This window comes from Euprymna scolopes, chromosome 5 (genome assembly GCF_053919585.1).
Source record: "Euprymna scolopes isolate OS-2025 chromosome 5, ASM5391958v1, whole genome shotgun sequence".
Lineage (NCBI taxonomy): Eukaryota > Metazoa > Mollusca > Cephalopoda > Sepiida > Sepiolidae > Euprymna > Euprymna scolopes.
In genome coordinates, this window is record NC_136486.1 from 105,570,911 (window position 1) to 105,591,258 (window position 20,348).

A 20,348-nucleotide genomic window follows, 5' to 3' on the forward strand; every position below is an offset into this window, starting at 1 on the left:
AAACTCTTATTTATAATCAAGTTCTATCTTATAACACATGGAAAAGCAACACATGCAGATGAGAAAACAAGGAACTAATGTGGAGGGTCATTCCCGTGTAAAATTTGACATTACAATCGGAAGACAACAAAGTTGATATAAATATATATATATATATATCTGCAAAATTTTACTTTTCTTTTCATTATATTTTGCTTTGCTTTCGATACCCCCGAATTGGAAGTTATTTCTTTACAGGCACACCCCCTTCTCATGACCTTCAATACTATCATACATCAGGGTCCATTTTTAAGGCTCTTTTTGAACCCATTCAACGACGAGTAATTCTGCTAGTGTATATATATATATATATATATATATATATATATATATATTTATTTAATCAGAATCGGAAATCGGTAAAAAAACTGGCACTAATTAAAATTGAAATTGGAATCGGTATCAGATTCTGAAAAAAATTGTGCCCATTTTCCGATGCCAAAAACGATTTTTTAATAGTCTTTATTTAATTATATTTTATACACATTATTGTTGGTAGTAATAATAAATAATAAATGTTCATTGATTTTAAAATATCAGTGAGATTAGAATCTAGAGACCATCTTCCGCAAGTGTATTCTTACGTTTGCGAAAATATATGCACATTTACAGTAACAGGGAAAAATAGTAAATCTATCGTTAAATATTTAGAAATTTATATTAGAATCGGTAATTGTATCAGAATCGAAAAAAAAAACATTGGAATCATTCCATCATTACTAACACACACACACACACACACACACACACACACACACACACACACACACACACACACACACACACACACATATATATGTTGCATTTAGGAAACATTTCTTATGAAAAATAATTGATAAAAAACAGAAACCTTCTCTCAAATGTATTCTTTTTATATTCTTGTGGTAAAATAAGAAATATACTGCAAGAAACTTTATGATTCTAATTACGAATTATCATTAGATGTAAAAGCATATGCACAAAAAATGGAGATGAAAACGAATTACCAATAAATAGCTGTTAAATGAATGTGTAAAGTCAGTTAGATACATAGATAACATTTTAGCATAAACTATATAAAGAATCAACATTTTGGAGAATAGTTACGACGCTGAGGCACCATTCTTAAATGTTTAGTGATAAGATGTTCTCCAGAATACCATATAGTAATCACTGTTTCTATAGATGATAAATATATATATATTTGTAAAGGAAAAACAAATATTGTTACGTTTAACCATTAAAAGTATACAGTTTGTGTGACGCACTTTCATTCACAGAGACGCTTTTCAAAATTTCAGAAATTTTAGAATTCGGGTGAAATCATATCTGCGGTCAGTTCACATACGCCTAGGGATTTGTCCGACTAAAATCAAAAGGTCAAGAGAACCAAGAAATATGCTCCACAATTTTATTGAACTATCATTTGGCTTGGGGCAAAAATTTTACTCTCGTCATTTCCAAAATGTTCTCCGTAATCTTCGCAAGCCGTAACTTCAACTTACCACTCATCTATGTGGGGAGTCCTACAGCAAGGATAAATAAGGTTATCTCGAAATTGTACATTCATACACAAAATATAATTGAGCATCATCATTATCATTATCATCTGAACTTTTGGAAAAGCAACAAATATACTTGTGATGCCTAAATGTTTATGAATAAAAAACAAACAAGAATACTTTGAATTGATCACTGTTGTAAAAAAACTTATTATAATTCATTTTGAATATTCTTCAATTGTAATAATAATAATAATAATAATAATAATAATAATAATAATAATAATAATGATAACTAGCGGGACCTGTAAAAATTCGACTGGGAACTCATTCATATGTAATATATTGATGTTGGCATCTGTAGATGTTCAGCATAAATGGAGACGTCCTAATATTGTTGTAGCTCTTTTGCTAAAACTGAAAAATATATTTATACACACACACACATATATATATACATATATTTACGGCTCTGTCGGTGGGGCATTAGAATACGCCGACTGCCCCCCTCCCCTGCAGAGGGTAAAATTCCCTCAATGGGGGTCCTGGATATGAAATTAAACTATATCCAGTGGTGAGGCCCCAGCTTGTGGGCTTTGGGGAGTGTGGAGCCACCCTTTAATTACCATTGTTCCCAGGTCAACTCTGACCCGGAGTGGTAGTACCTGTTATGGTCCCAACTATGGGTTAAATAGAAACCGGCATGAAAACAACAAATATATTCTATTAAAAATGTTTTTCATCAAAATCTTTGGATTCGGCATTAAATAACCCGAAAAGAGTTGATATGCCGTAAAACAACCAACCAACCAACCAACCAACATATATTTACATACATACATGATAAATAAATACATATATACATACATACACACGCACACACACACACACACATATATATATATATATATATATATATATATAAATATATTTACATATATAATTAAACAACATTTATCGCGGTAGCCGAATGGATATGTTCTTGCTAATGAAGCCAGAGATGGCTTATTTCATCGGGTACGAATCTATCGATTGGTGTTAATCGTGAAACCCTGCACTGAAGATTCTCGAAAGGATGAAACACTAGTGACTTTAGGTATTTAAAAAATTAGTATAGTAAATAGTAATGTCATCCCTTTTAAGAAACTAGTTTCTTATCGTTGAGAATTTTAATTCGAATTAAAAAGTCGGTCAATTTAGCTCTTATGCGGAGATAATCATATAATGATTAAGTCACTCAGACTAACGTTAAAAACATTTAATAAAATAAATATTTCTAGCGGTTAATGGTAGCCGAATAGATATGGTCCTTGCCATATATATATATATATATATATATATATATATATATATATATATATATATATATATATAAGGCTGAATGTGTGTGTATCCGTCTGATCACGAATAGGCTCCTATATGGTTGATTATTTTAAAAAACTGATTGCATATAATGATAGAAGATGTATCGAGACACAGGAATGGGTATGTTTGATCCTGCAGAACGGTGGTTCATTAAAATTGTGGGTTCTGTGTTCGCGCCTGGTCCACAAAGTATGGAAATAAAAAAACAAAAAAATAAGAAAAACGTTTACAAGTGTTTTTGATATAAATTTACACAAGAATACTTTGATAAGTATGTTTTAACTTAAATAGGGTGATATAAAACAATTGTGGGGTCTACGTTTGCGCCTGGCCTCCATAGAATGGAAATAGACACAGACTTTAATAAAGACTTTTCATATCTATCTGCGTAAGTATACTTCGATAATTATGTTTCAGTTTGAAGAAATATGGTATAATAAAATTATTGTGTGTTCGTTCGCGCCTGCCCTCCATAGAATGGAAATATGCCATAAAGTTTAACAAGATTAACAACACACAACACGCTAGGTAAAATACACATATCTGTGCGTGAGATCGCCAAGCTAATAAAGAACCTTTATTCCAGTAAATCAACTGGTTCTGACGGCATCCCAATTATAGTAAAAAAACTTGAACCAGGACTTTCTCCCATACTTACGAAACTGTTTAAGCGTTTCCTTAAAGAGAAGTGCTATCCAACACTCTGGAAAACCTCATCAGTATGCTCTGTATTTAAGAATTCAGGTGATAAGTCATCTCCCTCTCAGTACAGACCAATATGCCTCGTGTGTGTCATGAGTAAGTAGCTGGAATGCATATTAATTAGAGAAGTAATCAACCACCTCAGCAGAAATAACCTTCTCAGTGACACACAATATGGTTTCCGTTTTGCAAGATCTACCGCAGATGTGCTAACGGTTATATCAGATAGGGTTAGTGAATCCCTTGACAAAAGTTTTCTTTCTAGGGCAATTACTCTTGACATATCAAAGGCCTTCGACAAGGTATGGAATAAAGGCTCACTTCACAAGATTTCCAGCTAGGTATAACTGGAAATGTTTTCTCAATCATTAAATCGTTTTCCTCTGATAGGCTCATAAGTGTAGTAGTTGATGGACATGTGTGTGTATGCGTCTGATCACGAATAGGCTCCTATATGGTTGATTATTTTAAAAAACTGATTGCATATAATGATAGAAGATGTATCGAGACACAGGAATGGGTATGTTTGATCCTGCGGAACGGTGGTTCATTAAAATTGTGGGTTCTGTGTTCGCGCCTGGTCCACAAAGTATGGAAATAAAAAAACAAAAAAATAAGAAAAACGTTTACAAGTGTTTTTGATATAAATTTACACAAGAATACTTTGATAAGTATGTTTTAACTTAAATAGGGTGATATAAAACAATTGTGGGGTCTACGTTTGCGCCTGGCCTCCATAGAATGGAAATAGACACAGACTTTAATAAAGACTTTTCATATCTATCTGCGTAAGTATACTTCGATAATTATGTTTCAGTTTGAAGAAATATGGTATAATAAAATTATTGTGTGTTCGTTCGCGCCTGCCCTCCATAGAATTGAAATATGCCATAAAGTTTAACAAGATTTTTTAGTATAGATCCACAGAATATTGTGATAAGTGTTTCAGTGTGAACAGGTATCGTATAATAAATTATGGGGTTTATCTATTTTATTTTTACTTTCTTCATACTTTGTTTTGGTTTTAATACTCTCGAATTCGAAGCTATCTCTTAACAACCCTTCCTTTTCATAACCTTTCATACTTTAATAAATCAGAGTCCATTTTCTGTAGACTGATTTTAACCCAGTCAACGACTGGTACTTTTGCTAATATATATATATTAGTTGCGAAGGAATTTTATCCCATGTACTGAAAACTGAATCAGAAAGTTCCTTTATCGAATCATACTGGGTTCCATCCTTGAACACTTCTTTTGCTATCCATCCCATAAGATTTTCAATGGGATTGAGGTCCGGAGAACATGCTGGATGATCTAACAATTCTATATTATTAGAAGAAAAGTATTCTCGTACTTGTCGAGAAGTGTGTATCGCAGCGTTCTCTTGCTGGAAAGTCCAATTTCTTCCACACAGAAGTGGACCTTCAGTCCTGATGGAAGCATTTTCAAGCATTGAAATGTACTTCAATGATGTTTGCCGGCCTTTCACTACTTGCAACTTTAGGGTACCAGCTGACGAGAAAGCACCCCAGATCATTAAAGACCCTTCTCCACTACGCCGAGCTGAAAAAGTCTCTTTGGGCAAATTTTTATCATGCGAATAGTGTTGAAATCCATCTGGACCATCTAGATTAAACTTTTTCTCATCGGAGAACTTTACATTTTCCCACTTCTCTCCATCCAACGTCTGGTATTTGGCTGCACATTTAAGTCGGTTAGTTTTGTGCTGTTTAAGAAGACGTGGTTTCTGCAGTCGCTTTATGTGATTGAAACCCTTCATTTTTAGATGCCTTCTGATGGTTTTAGGACTACATTCTGCTGTTGTTTGGCTTATCAATCGACTCGATCTCATACTGGAGTTTTTTTAACTTCTTCTGATACGGCGATCCAGTGATGGGGTTATTTTTTGTGCCCATATTGATCTGGATTTCTTAAAAAATGTGTAATGACCGTTTTGCTACGATTCACTTCGTTGGCAATGGATCTATGGGGGATTCCACCCCTATTAAGCTCAAAGATCCTTCCTCGCTCAAACTCTGATAATGGTTTCCCTTTTGCCATGTATAAATAAGTAAGATGTTTTTTTATCCACTAACAAGTTGCTTTTAGTAACATAGAAAGCTTTTCGTATTCATTTTTTTCAAAACTAGCCGATTTTATTAAAGTGGTCTTATCATTTTGTCCAGGTGAAAATGTTTGTTTTTTAAAAAATAATTATTAGATCAGGGTTAAGTTTTCGAATAAGAAGATTTCATTTGTGTCCATTATATTTTTCCTTTTGGCAATGATTTCAACCATTTGTTTGATTAAAAATTCGATAATATTCGGAAAAGCTTATTTTCTTAAGAACTGTATATCTAGACCGTTTTCTCTCAAGTTCCCCTGGGCTATGTTCAAGTTCCGTTCTATCTCCTGTAGGGCCCCCGACTACTCTGTTGTATCAGTTAAGATAAAAATGAAATGTGATAAGTCCCCAGACGTACCCCTCCACCGTACTATATACTGATACTCCATGGCTGACTGGAATAGCTTCCGTACATTCATATCTGATCTATCTCTGCATTCCATTTTTAAAAAGGGTGTATCCTCTATAGTATCAGACCTGACCGAATGGTTACTTGTGGGCATAGATCGATTTATACTATCTAAAAAATTTTAACAAAAACCTCATTGTCAGTAATGGTTCTCCCCAGAATGTGCTGCTACCATCGTGCACAGAAATCACTTTTTCCATAGCTACCAACGTAATAGATGCACTGAGACTAAAGCTTCTGTCAGGAACGCCAGCAACCACTGTAAAAGAGTAATAAAAATACAAGAGACATATATCCTCAGTCCGTTAAATCCAAAGTAGCTGATCAGCGGCTTGGTTCCCACCAGTTTTGGCAAATAACAAATAGGATCCTGAACAGAAGTGTGCGTTCTATCGCAATCATAATCAATGGACCAGAGGTCATCTTGTCAGCATCAGACAAGGCCAAACTATTTGCCAAGAACTTTGCAGCTAATTCTATCCTATGCGACGAACGCCATCAACTCCCCGTATTTCCTCCTATAACACACAACACGCTAGGTAAAATACACATATCTGTGCGTGAGATCGCCAAGCTAATAAAGAACCTTTATTCCAGTAAATCAACTGGTTCTGACGGCATCCCAATTATAGTAAAAAAACTTGAACCAGGACTTTCTCCCATACTTACGAAACTGTTTAAGCGTTTCCTTAAAGAGAAGTGCTTTCCAACACTCTGGAAAACCTCATCAGTATGCTCTGTATTTAAGAATTCAGGTGATAAGTCATCTCCCTCTCAGTACAGACCAATATGCCTCGTGTGTGTCATGAGTAAGTAGCTGGAATGCATATTAATTAGAGAAGTAGTCAACCACCTCAGCAGAAATAACCTTCTCAGTGACACACAATATGGTTTCCGTTTTGCAAGATCTACCGCAGATGTGCTAACGGTTATATCAGATAGGGTTAGTGAATCCCTTGACAAAAGTTTTCTTTCTAGGGCAATTACTCTTGACATATCAAAGGCCTTCGACAAGGTATGGAATAAAGGCTCACTTCACAAGATTTCCAGCTAGGTATAACTGGAAATGTTTTCTCAATCATTAAATCGTTTTCCTCTGATAGGCTCATAAGTGTAGTAGTTGATGGACAAATTCAGAGGCCTGCAGTATTAATGCTGGAGTCCCCCAGGGGTCCATCCTGGGCCCAACTCTTCCTGATCTACACTAATGATCTCTCAAAGCACATACTTAAATCATTCGTTGACATCTATGCTTATGACACGACCAACTACGGCAACACATAAAAGGCTGTAAATGACAAAGTTCTCTCTGATTCTCTCTCCTCTGATTGCCAGCGCGTGGCACAGTGGGGGAAGACGTGGCTGGTTACTTTTAATGCATCTAAAACCAAGCTCCTATCTTTACATCATCAACGCTCTGATCCCCATCTGGCATCAATTGAAATGGATGGCTCTCGTCTATGGGAGGCCCATCTTTTTACAAGCTTCTGGGCTTGATCTTTACTCCTGATCTGTTGCTAAGGTCGCTGGAAAGATGGTGGGATCCTTCAACCGCTCCAGAAGATATCTCACTACTGATGCAATTCTCTATCTGTATAAAAGCCAAGTACGTCCAAGGATGGAGTACTGCTGCCACATCTTGGCCGTAGTTGCTAAAAACAGCCTATCCTGCCTTGACAGAGTGCAAAATAGACTTCGTGGCTTAGTGGGGGATGCCCTTTTCTCTTCCCTGCAACCTCTCTCCCACAGATGAGACGTTGTGAGCCTATCTTTGTTTTATCGTTATTACCATGACAAGTACTCGCCTGAGCTCCAATCTCTGGTCCCCCCTCGCCAATCTTTCACGATAACCACCCGTCTAGCTGAAACCACTGTCAAAAATGTTCCCCACTCTTTATCTGTGCCTAAATAAAAACGTAGATTCCACGAACAGAGCTTCTTTCTTTGAACTGCACGCCTGTGGAACTCTTTACCGCTTGCCTGTTTCCCTCCTGACTTCAACCTGGAGGTCTTCAAATCCAACATAAACAAATTCCTGATGAACCGGCCCCCTAAGTTATGACACTTCATCAAATCTCCAATACTAATGAATATTGCAACACTATCCCATTGATTACTGTACACAAAATAACCCTTATCCCCGAATTGCTTCTGGGACTTGATAAGTGGTGACCTTCATTTAATATATATATATATATATATATATATATATATATATATATATACATATGTATGTATGCTAACCAATTATAGTGTTGCGATTAGCCATATCGTCACCCTGACTTCTTTGGGTGTTAAGATTAAGGAGCAGATCAGAGATACTGAGATTGACACATACAAGTCACCCACTTGATCTCATTAGCTGTGTTTGTTCATGCTACTACACCTCACACACCGCACGCACACACACTTATCAACACTTCGAAGGAAGCAGAACGAAAGCTTTCAAAAATTCCTTTCTGTAAAAAGAATGAAAACTGAAAACACTTTTATTCTTATATGCTGACAAATAAGGGAAACAAATACTAAACATTTCAGTTTTTCACATTTTTTTTGTATGCACACATACATGTAGAAACAAACGCACACACATAAACACACACAAACATTCACACACACAAACATTCACACACACAAACACACACACATATATATATACATATATATATATAAAAAGAGATAAAGAGAGAGAGAGAGAGAGAGAGAAAGAAGTGGAATGTCTACTAGACACTAGCTGCGAGTGTTTACTTTCTCAAGGTATAGGTTTGTCAGGACAACTTGGCATAAGGATACTTTTCCTTACAAATAAAACCTGACTAAATATTCAAAATAATCTATTTTGCAGTCCAAATAAGATCTTCCCTTTTATGTAGGCTTTTGCGAGGAATGCGGAACCTTTTCCACGTTATTTCGTCTCAAGTAACAGCACAACGAATACAGTTTGATAGTTCATCAGGCTGGATTAATTTTTATCGTGGAATCTAGTAGAACCATGAGACTAAAAGATATATCCATTATATATATATATATATATATATATATTTATATATGTATATATATATATGCATATATATATGCATATATACGCATATATACATGTATATGATTATATATAGACGCCTATATACATATGTATATATATGTTGCAAAATTAAATTCAAACACAGCGTTTCGCACTGATAATATGTCAACAGATATACTATTTAAAAGCGATAAAATATATCATGAAATTTGACATGGTTCTGTAACTCAGTGATAAAACACCAGACTACAGACGATGTAACCATGTGTTCGAGCCTTGCCAATAACGGTAGCAATGCTAATGAAAGCTTATAGCTAGAACATGCGTGTCGATGCATAATTATATGTACACAAATACATATGCATTTTAATGTATATATATATATATATATATATATATATATATAAAGCGCAAGCAATATTAATAGTGTTAATTATTATCATATATAGAAAAGATAGATATATTGCGGAGAGAAATCTTAATTAAATATATTCTAAATATATTCTTCGGCAACTACTTTCTATAACAGATGAATTGTAACATTTACATATAACTTGCAAGGAATAGAAGCTCCGGGACAATAATCTGAATACATCGAATTAAAGTAAAGTCATTCGCCTACAAATTTTGCTTCAGTGAACCACAGTTCATCTTTTAAACATCAACACTGATTGCCGGAAGACACACAGGTTCAAATATAAATTTGAAGCGAGTTTTAAACGAATTCAAATATTCACATCAGCGTTATTTGTATAGTTGTCGATATAAATTCCTCGCGCTTGATTCATGATATTCAGGAACTTTTATTTAGTCTTTAAAGGAGTCACCACTTATCAAGGCTAACAAGTTGCTCAAGGAAAAAGGGTTGAATGAGTGTCACGTGGACGGTGGCACATCACTGTTATGATTGATGCTTATAGTTAGAGTTTGTTATGGTTTCATTATTAATCAAGAAATTGTTTACATTGCACTTACAAACAGACATGCTGTAATAAGTCGGAAAGCAGCCTCATGTTGTTGTGTTCCGGAAAACTCTCTAGTTTTAAAGAATAAATATTATGTTTATTCTAAACACTATAATTAAGAGCAATGTATACTAATTTGTACATAAATACATACATTAATATCATCTCATCAGACATGCTAGTGAGTAACCCACGTGACATTTAAGTCTCTGGACGAAACTATTTGAAGTAATGAGGGGAAGTGAAAAAGCAAATCGCAAATCAGGCAGCCAGTCCTGACTTATCTCGTTGCCTTTTATAAGGTTTTATTACTCACATAATACCATATGGAGATTTTAATAATATATCTAAATAAATAACGAGTGCGAATACTGGCGAAGCATTTCTCAGTGATATTTTATTGAGGGCATACACTAGCTATTACGTATTCATACCAATGAATTTTCAGAATATAATTGTACTTTATATCAAATGTAAAGTAATTATAAGTGTAATATTATTATCATGTTAATCATTGTAAGTATTATTATATGAATATTATAGAATTATATCCACATATCGTTTTATCTCTCTATCTATCTATCTATCTATCTATCTATCTATCTATCTATATATATATATCAAGTAGTAGCGTTCATGTGTGTGTGTGTGTGTGTGTGTGTGTGTTTGTGTGTACAATTGTCCTACAGCCCACGCTACTGGACCGATTATGACTAAACCGTACATGACTATGATCTCAGATGTAGGGATGGTGGACACGCTTTTTCAAAGTCAATGTCAAAGGTTAAGGTCATATTAAGTGCGGCTTTACATAAACTAACCCACCTAGAGATAGTGCACATAAAGTTTGTGTTCCCCCTCATCTTGAGGGCCACCACCATGGCGCCGGCCAACTTCTTTGTGAATTTTAATCAGATTACCCTCATCCAATCCTCCTTGTTCATAATTGCATTTCAAGTGCTTCAGGAGGTAGTTACATTTTTATTTTTTAAACACCCTAAGCAATAGTTGCGCTTACAACATTCAATTACTGCAAGAGTTCCCGCGAGCGGGTACCTGAGCGTACAGCAAAGTCCCACGCTAGGCGTAATTATCTTTACTTGTAATAATATAATATCGATATATTTTCTTTATATTATCACATTAATATATAAACATATTGTAATTATTCTGACATTGTCGTATGGATCTTTCATAATAGTCGTTATAATAGTAATATATTATCATATAAAAATATTATTATTCTAATTATCATCGTGCAAATATTTTATAATCATCATTAAAAAATATCGCGTGATTATATCATTATATTAGCATTGTACTACTTGTCGCTGTCGAGAAGTCTTTCATTTTGATTTTGCTAGCACGAGGTGCCTTAAATAGATTTCCAGCCTTTTTTTCGTATGATCACTTTTATTGATAGTAAACACATGAAACTCTAGCCCCCTTCGAAGTCATATTCAACTGCTTCAATGCACTTGTTTTATCGTTCAAACAACTTCTGGAAATCGTATCCTCAAACTACATCCACAGCAATTGCTGTCTTCAATAGCTGTTGTCATCTCACCTCGGTTTGGTCAACTAATCCTCTGACCGGCTTTGGGTGGGATCGGAACCGCTACTTCTGAATGCAATGCTAACTGTGAATCGTGGATATCCGTATCTCTATCTTTGGGGCCCGTGGTGAAGTGAATAGAGATACGGAATATCTACGATTTCAAATTAGCATTGCATCCAGAAGTAGCGGTTCCGATCCCACCTAAAGCCGGTCAGAGAATTTGTCGACCAAACCGTGGTGAGATGACAACAACTATTGAAGACAGCAATTGCTGTGGATGTAGTTGAAGGATTCGGCATTCCGATCCCGTCGCGGTTAATTTGACGAAGGCCAGAGGAATAATTGCCCGAAAAGTCGCGAAAACAACAACTAGTAGATGAGGGTAATAGTCCAAATAATTAAATGAAAAATTATACGATTTACTCATCTCCCAAATAATTCCAAACTATTTCAATAATATAACTTCTGGAAGGTCCCATGGACGTCCACTTTTTTGAATGTGTCAATGACCCTCGTCACAGCCCCTTTCATCCTATCAGTTGTCCCATAGCGACAGCTTCTGAGGTTTTTCTGGAGCCTAGAGATAGACCAAAAGTCACATGGAGCAAGGTTTGGACAAGAGGCAGAGTGAGGAACTGTCTTGATGCTCATCTTTCTCAAATAGTCTGTGACAGTTATGGAGTTGTAGACTGAATCATTGCCCTGGTGGAAATGCCACTGACCTGGCCTTTGCCGATGGAATCTATTCCTGAACTCCCTTAAAACCATAACATAGTATTTCTTGTTAACTGTCTGTCCAGTGGGAACCCAGTACATGTAGATCATGCCTGTGCTGTCAGAAAAGGGATTATCATAAGTTTCTGGGTGAATTTGCACTATCTGGCTTTCTTGGGTCTGAAAAAGCCAGCATTCTTCAACTGAGAACTCTGGTCGTTGGGTCATAGCAGTAGATCCAGCTTTCATTTCAAGTCACCAGAACATTGAAGTACTGCATGATCTGAATTGATCAGTTGGACCATCACCCTGCTGTCATGGCAACGTATTTCTTTCTGATCTTCTCTAAGCACGTTTGGAACTAACTTCGTGTAAATCTTCCGCATCTTCAGTTCATCGAAAATAATTGTGCGTAGAGTCTCCATACTGGTCTCAAAGTTTGCACTTATTATCTCTATAGACACACGACGGTCCTTATCCGTGAAATTCATTTTTTAGTGGATTTCCTCTGATGTTGTGATTATCTTACTTCTCACTAACCTCTCATCATCCCTAACAGAACCCCTGTCTTACTTGAATCTCTTATTCCTATAAAAACTGATGCTGGATTCATGCAAGATGCCCCAAAAGTATTTCTGTGGCATTTTTTCCAAGTTATTTTTGTTTATTATTGTATATCGGTATTTTGAAAGTGTCCTTGCATCCAGATTGAATTCTTAAAATTCACCAGCTGTGACTTTAGTAGAATGTATTCCGATTTCTGCTTTAGCTGTTCATTTGAACATTAAATCTTAACAATTGATCTTTCATCTCAGAAGACGTAACGATAACATAGTGAATTTTGAAGAGTCTACGACAATTTTAAATATCTGTATAAAAATCTGGAAACTTATTCAAGGCATCTGGTATCTTTTCAACATTCAATAATTATATATGCACTCTGCAGACAAACGCAATAACTTAATATTTATAATAAAAATATTTTCCCGTACATTTTTAAAAATGCAAATGATATTATGTGAGAATTTGCTATGAAATTATGTGTGTTCTCTTGAGGCAAACGTGGTTTTGGAATGTTTACAATAAACACTATTGTTAACGTATCTTTAACAGTCAAACGATTATGTGCGATGGTATGCTATGAAATTATATCTGTTCTCTGCAGACAAATACAATTTTCGCATTTTCTTTTTATAATAAAGGAGCTTTTAAAACTTGGCAAAAGTTTGCTCAAGTGTAAAGTCTAAATGGAGAACTGAAAACAGGAAGCTTGGTTGCAAACAAAGAAATTTAAAAAAAAAAGAGAGAAAAGACGACTACTTAGTAGGCAAAATAAAAAAAGGAGAAGACGTTGTTATTAAATGTGATATCAGATGAGGGAGCGAAACCAGGAATGTAGTTTTTTTTCCGAAAAGTGTACCCTATAATTGTCTTAGTTTGAAAGGGTAGCGTAACATTACATAAGAAATAAAAACTAAGCCCCCTCACACTTCCATTATTGATGACTAAAACAACATGAAATATTTTGCCGACTCGTTAAAAAGGAAATATTTCTTTGTAACTGTTGTGATAGGATCTACCTAATTAGCATATATATATATATATATATATATATATATATATATATATATATATATATATATATATGTATAACTACTTAATTTACTCACGTAAAATTAGTATACGAAAATATAAATTTATGCGTAAACTTTAAGTATTTACTTCAAAAGTGCGCAATACGTAGGTAGAGCTAGTTAGTAAGTTATAAAATATACATGGCGATTAAGCTACACTGAATATTTCACGTTTTATCAACTCTAGGACTCTTCAGGCTTAGGCACATAAGCCTGAAGAGTCCTAGAGTGGATGAAACGCGGAATATTCAGTGTAGCTTAATCGCCATATATATATATATATATATATATATATATATATATATATATATATATATATATATATATATGCCTCTGTGTGTGCCTGTGTATGTGTTTATGTTATTATGTATATATATATATATATATATATACATATATATATATATATATATATATATACAAGAATGGGTGTTTGGAGATGTGTGTTGAGCAAAAAAAAAGTGGTGGTAGGAAGTCAGACTCGAACACGTGTTGCGAAGGAGGAAAAGAACGGGGAAAACGTGACGTCTTTGCTGTTACGACCACTGCCAAACCGGAAGCGTCGTAGGTTTGACAAAACTAGACACTCGAAAAGAGGGGATGATTCTCGAAAATATCGGCGAAAAAAGCGACCCCTCACTGTAGAAAAGTGCCAAGTTTAGGATGAAGAAATTAATGTTTTTAGTCAATTTTTCGGTATTTGTCGCCTGAAGGGTAAAGCTTGAAAATGATACTGATCTTGTGAAAATCCGTCGCCTATGTCAAAAGATTTAGGGAGACATAAAAACATACGTACACACATTTATATATTTGTAGCTCAAATTTTCGACCCAATCCGATTAAAAAGCTTGCCCACTGAATACCTTTTATGTAATATTTCAAATGTTTAGGCCAGAAATTGTCTGAGTAATTTGGTAGAGACCGCAGAGGTTAATTTTTTTAAAACTTTGACCCCGATTATGAGCCCTTAACGTTTATTGTTTTGGCCTTAAATGAAGTTATCAAGTTAGATCCATGTCCAAGGAACCAATATCTAAAATTTCAAGTGTTTAGACCTAATATTGGCGGAGGAATTTGGTAGAGTTTTCAAAGGTCAAATCGTTGAACTTTAATCCCTTATCAACCAAATTTCTAGCCGTAAACGGAGTAAAAAGATTTTCCCAAATCTCCATACCCTGTATATCAAATCTCGCGTCTGTAGACTGACAATCGACAGAGTTATTGCATAGAGAAATGTACACACACACAGATACACACACAGACACGTTCACTTTTATATATATAATAGCATTTCAGCCCGGCGTTTCCCGGGTGTTTGGATGTGTGTGTTAAGCAAAGAAAAATAAAATAAAATAAATACAGTTAAAAATAAAGTCACGAAGAAAGTGAAAGAAAACGCTTTGAGGGAGCACTCATTAAATAAAAACACCATTTATGCACGGTCTACGTTCCCGTGAATTAGCAAAAAATTAATTTAGTTTTAACACATATTTTGTTCACGAAACAACATTTCTGCAGTATGCGCACTGTGGGCATCTTTTCTTGGTGCGTTTCCGTTTCACTAAACTGTCGCAATGTGGCGGGTCTCTGTCAAAAAACATTTAAATTATTAATTTTTTGTTGACCCTTCAAAGTTGCTTTAATTGAAAAAGATGTTTCATTTAAGTTATTTATTTGTTCGAAGAAAAAAAAGAAGCTATTTTACTTTATAAAAATCTAAATCTTATTTTTATTGCAAAATTGTTTTATTAAAATTAAATTTTCTTACACAGACTTTTAAATGTTTTTACAATTATATATTGATACATTTTTATACAATAAATGTTTTGGTTTTCAAATATTTTTATGTTCGGAAAAAAAATCTTATTTGTTACTTATTTGCCGCGTTATTTGACCAACAAGAAATTAAGTTATTGCTCCCTAACAATAGCAGCTGTGTGCATACTGCACAAGTGCCCCCGAAATGACTTTTAAACGATACCCTCCCCTCCCATGTTAAGAATGGCTATCGAAATTATAAGGTTATTATTTCAACGCGGTACCAAAATTACATAAGTCCCGTGTTTTCGTTTTTGTTGTTTCGTAATAACACAAGAATTGTTTAAACTGAATTAATTCTTCTGAATAAAATAATTGCTTTCTTTGATAATATGTGTTTTCTTTCTTTTATTTTTGTTTCGTAATAACACAAAAAGTGTTAAAAATGGAGTATTTTTTAAATAAATATATGGTTTCGTTTTTCGTGTTTTGACTCCGTGATCAAATGTAATTTTTTAAAACAAGAGTTAAAAATAATTTTGAAAAATATTATGGGAGTGCATAGTCTCTTTCAAAAACAATATCTCCTTCAAGAACGGTCATAAAATGTGTTTTCCATCGATATTTATTAAGGGACCAGTTTTCCTACCTAGCAAAAAGGGGGGGAGGGGTTCCGGGGACGAGTTTTCCGCGCACCATACACACACATATATATATATATATATATATATATATATATATATATATATATATATATATATATAATTTCTAACACACAGTAATTATAAGCTCAATCAGATTTGATTACCATCTCTTGTTTTTAGAGTAGTGAGAGTATAGTCCTTCTCTTTTTGTCTCTCTTTAATTCCCCGTCCTCTGGTATTGCAGGAAATTGTAATAAAATATTAATTACCCTCCTCTCTGAACAAACTTCGTCATAGAAATTAATTTTGCTTCGGTCTTTTTATATACTTTTCTAGATTTATTTTTCTATTTAAAATCGTATTTTGTATCAGACAGAAATTCATTTAGACAACTGCGTAGGATTAATTACTTTTCAGACAACCCCTATCCCTATATATGAGGGAAACGATTGGACGTTCAAAAACCAAGAGATTGATCTTACTGAGTTCTTGACCACGTCGTTTATCTGTCATGACGCAACTTACTAAACATGTCAGCTCGAAGTCTATCTCATTCTGTCCTAATGTTGTCGTCAGTTGCAATAGTAATTAGTTTTCCTTTCTCTAAAGGTCCGTCATTGTAATCTTGCCCCGGGCTTTTCATATTACTTTGGTAATTTATTTTTCTTTTTACATATAAATTATTTAGTTCCAAAATTCTACAAACGTTAGAGACTTGGTCAGAAAAAGAAGACATTGGTAAAATTGTTCGAAACATAAACACAACCAAAACACTGATTAGCAATTGATTAAAATCTTTTGAAAAAAATAAAATGATCAACTCACTTTTTGCAGTCATCACTTGAGTTAGCTGCATTCAAGTCAGCGCCACGAATCATTTGTTGATTTGTTTACCGTCCTCAGATTCAATAATCACTTTCTACGTTTCAACTTTGATCTCGTCTTAACGGAAAATAATCACCTGAAACATAAAACAAAATAAATAATTGTATTTTTGTGTGAGTTATTTTGTTTTGTCTATTCATTAACAGCAATATACAATCAGAACAGTAAAAGCAATTCTCCTGTAATATTCTGACGTTGTTGCAATTAATTCAGAAAAGGCACAATCATTTACTATGAAAATATTTTTCCTGGGGCATTTTACAATTGAAACATACTTGATAAATAATTGTCTTTTGTTCCATCTATGCTTGTATTTATATATGCATGTATGTATACATGTATGTATATATACATGTATGTATATGTACATATATATACACATGTATGTATATATACATGTATGTATATATACATGTATGTATATATACATGTAAGAATATATACATGTATGTATATATACATGTATGTATATATACATGTAAGAATATATACATGCATGTATATATACATGTATGCATATATACATGTAAGAATATATACATGTATGTATATATACATGTATGTATATATACATGTAAGAATATATACATGCATGTATATATACATGTATGCATATATACATGTAAGAATATATACATGTATGTATATATACATGTATGTATATATATATATATATATATATATATGTAAGCACGTCTGATATATATATATATATATATATATATATATATATATATATATATATATATATATATATATATATATATATATGTAAGCACGTCTGATATTCATTTGTCCAATATTTCTGGATATATTTTCCATTTGCCTAGCAGTCTCTTTCATTTCAGCTGGCATGTTATATATAATGGCGTGCAAAAGTTGTTGTTCGGTCATATTCTTCTCAAATGCTTTCTATCGGTGCGTCCGATTATCATCAGGAGGGATTGTTGTCGTTATCGTTTTCTTTTTCTTTTTCTTTTCTTTTGAGGCTAAATGTATTTATAATTTTTTTAATTGGTTATGAAGGTGGTTCAGTAGGGTTGGAGTCGAATTATTTTATTATTTTTTAAATTTTGATTTACTTACTTTATAGTTTATTTATTTAGTTTCTTGTTAGTTATTAAATGTTGTTAATGTATTTGTCTCGGTGTTAAATGAGATATGGTTAAAAAGGAGCTGTAGTTATGTTTTTATAAGTATGACTTTCAGTAATTTTAATCCTCGTAAGCAATTATTAAGGTATCGAATTTTAGTATTGTTTGTTTAGATATTTCTAATGTCGAACGGCTATAGATTTTTATCATGTGAGTTAAGTGTTGTATGTTTGTATGTATGTATGGATGGATGTATCTATCTATCTATCTATATATATGTGTGTCTGTGGATGCATATATATAGGTGTTAGTATATATTATACATATATATATATATATATGGATATAGATGTATGTATATGTATGGATGTGTATGTGTATATATGTATATATATGTATGTATATATATATATGGGTGTGTATGTATATGTGTGCATATAAGTGTATGTGTATATGTGGATGTGTATGTATATATATGTATATATATGTATGTATATATATAGATGTGTATGTATATGTATGTATATATATGTGTGTATATGGATGTGTATGTATATATGAATATATGTATATATATGTATATATGTGTATATGTATATATATGTATATATGTGCATATGTATATGTATATGGATGTATATATATGTATATGGGTGTATATGTATATATATATATGTATGTATATAGATGTATGTCAGGTCATGTCATATGCTACTAGTACCATGTAACCCAGTACTACCTCGGTCACCGGCGACTAAACTGGTTTCCTCACCAGACTTGTTTAGTGAGGAGGATGGCTAATCTCCCTGAAGGATTAAAAACAAGACCTTCCAAAGGGCGAATGAACCCTTTTTCGGGGTCAACCGCCAACTAGCACCGTGTGTGTATGTATGTGTATGTTGGGGTGGAGAGGGCTCCCGTAAGCCGTGGTGAAGGAAACCTTTCTAGGAGAAGCAAATCTCTGATTAAAAAAAACATAAAGCGGAAGACCAGTACCCGCATTAAGCTGGTCTGCAGTTTAACTTGTTGCTGGCTATCTTGCTATTGCTTGTAGCTGGATCTCAACATTTTGAACCGAGAGAGAGACTTAGCTGTCGTACAAAGCTAAGACTCTGTAACATCATCTGTGTATAGATACTCCCTCAGGCGTTTGTCTATTAAAATGGTTCTGTGGCGATGGAAGTCATTTTTGGGCTCATGGACTTTAAGTATCTGAGGGAGTGGCACTCGTCTGACAAGATGTTGCAATCATCATCTATCTATCTATCAATCTATCAATCTATCTAAGTTATGCTCATTCGAAAATGGAAATCGTATGTTTATTTGATGAACATTTTTGTATAAATTTTATTTCATTCTTATTTTTCATTTCATATAAAACTATGCACACACGATCTATAAAATAACAAAATATTAGTGTTTTGAAATGGTTCTAGACTTAATTTCTAGATTTTACTAGGCCTGTCTGTTTCATGTGACGCATTCGTAAAAAAAAAAGCAAAGCTTCCTATTTTCGTTGAATTTAAAGAACAAATCCATTTAAATACAATTTTTATAAAGAAATTGTTTGTGACAAAAACAGCTGGCAAAATAAAATTAAGTGCATAGAATGCTCATAACAAATCTGATAATATTTTATAGTCTTTCATTTTCGAACGACTTCAAGAATTTGTAACAGTGCGCAGACGCGCGTATGCAAATTGTCAAGCCGTGTGCAAAATGACGTCACGGTAGAAAAAAGACTGCAAAACAATGACTGAACAGCAAGAAACATACGTTCGAGCGCACGTTCGAAACGACGATCACAGTGGAGGACGTTCGAGAGGTTAGAGAGAAGGAGTACAGTCAGGGTTTTTTTTTCGGGAAAATACCAGGAAATAAATGTTATTGTTACATAAAAAAGAAAAACACACAAGGAGTCGAGTTGTTACTTGTCTTTTTTTCCTTGCGA

At 33.8% G+C, this 20,348-nt stretch overlaps 1 protein-coding gene across 1 annotated transcript in view; it reads right to left on the bottom strand.

The window, feature by feature from the left end:
* The window catches only part of LOC145276947 (tachykinin-like peptides receptor 99D), a 775,418-nt gene that overhangs the window by 272,817 nt on the left and 482,253 nt on the right, over positions 1-20,348 (bottom strand). The window contains exon 3 of the mRNA XM_080128452.1: positions 17,244-17,379. The gene's annotated coding sequence lies outside the window, so the exon portion shown is untranslated. The remainder of the gene's footprint in view (positions 1-17,243; positions 17,380-20,348) is intronic.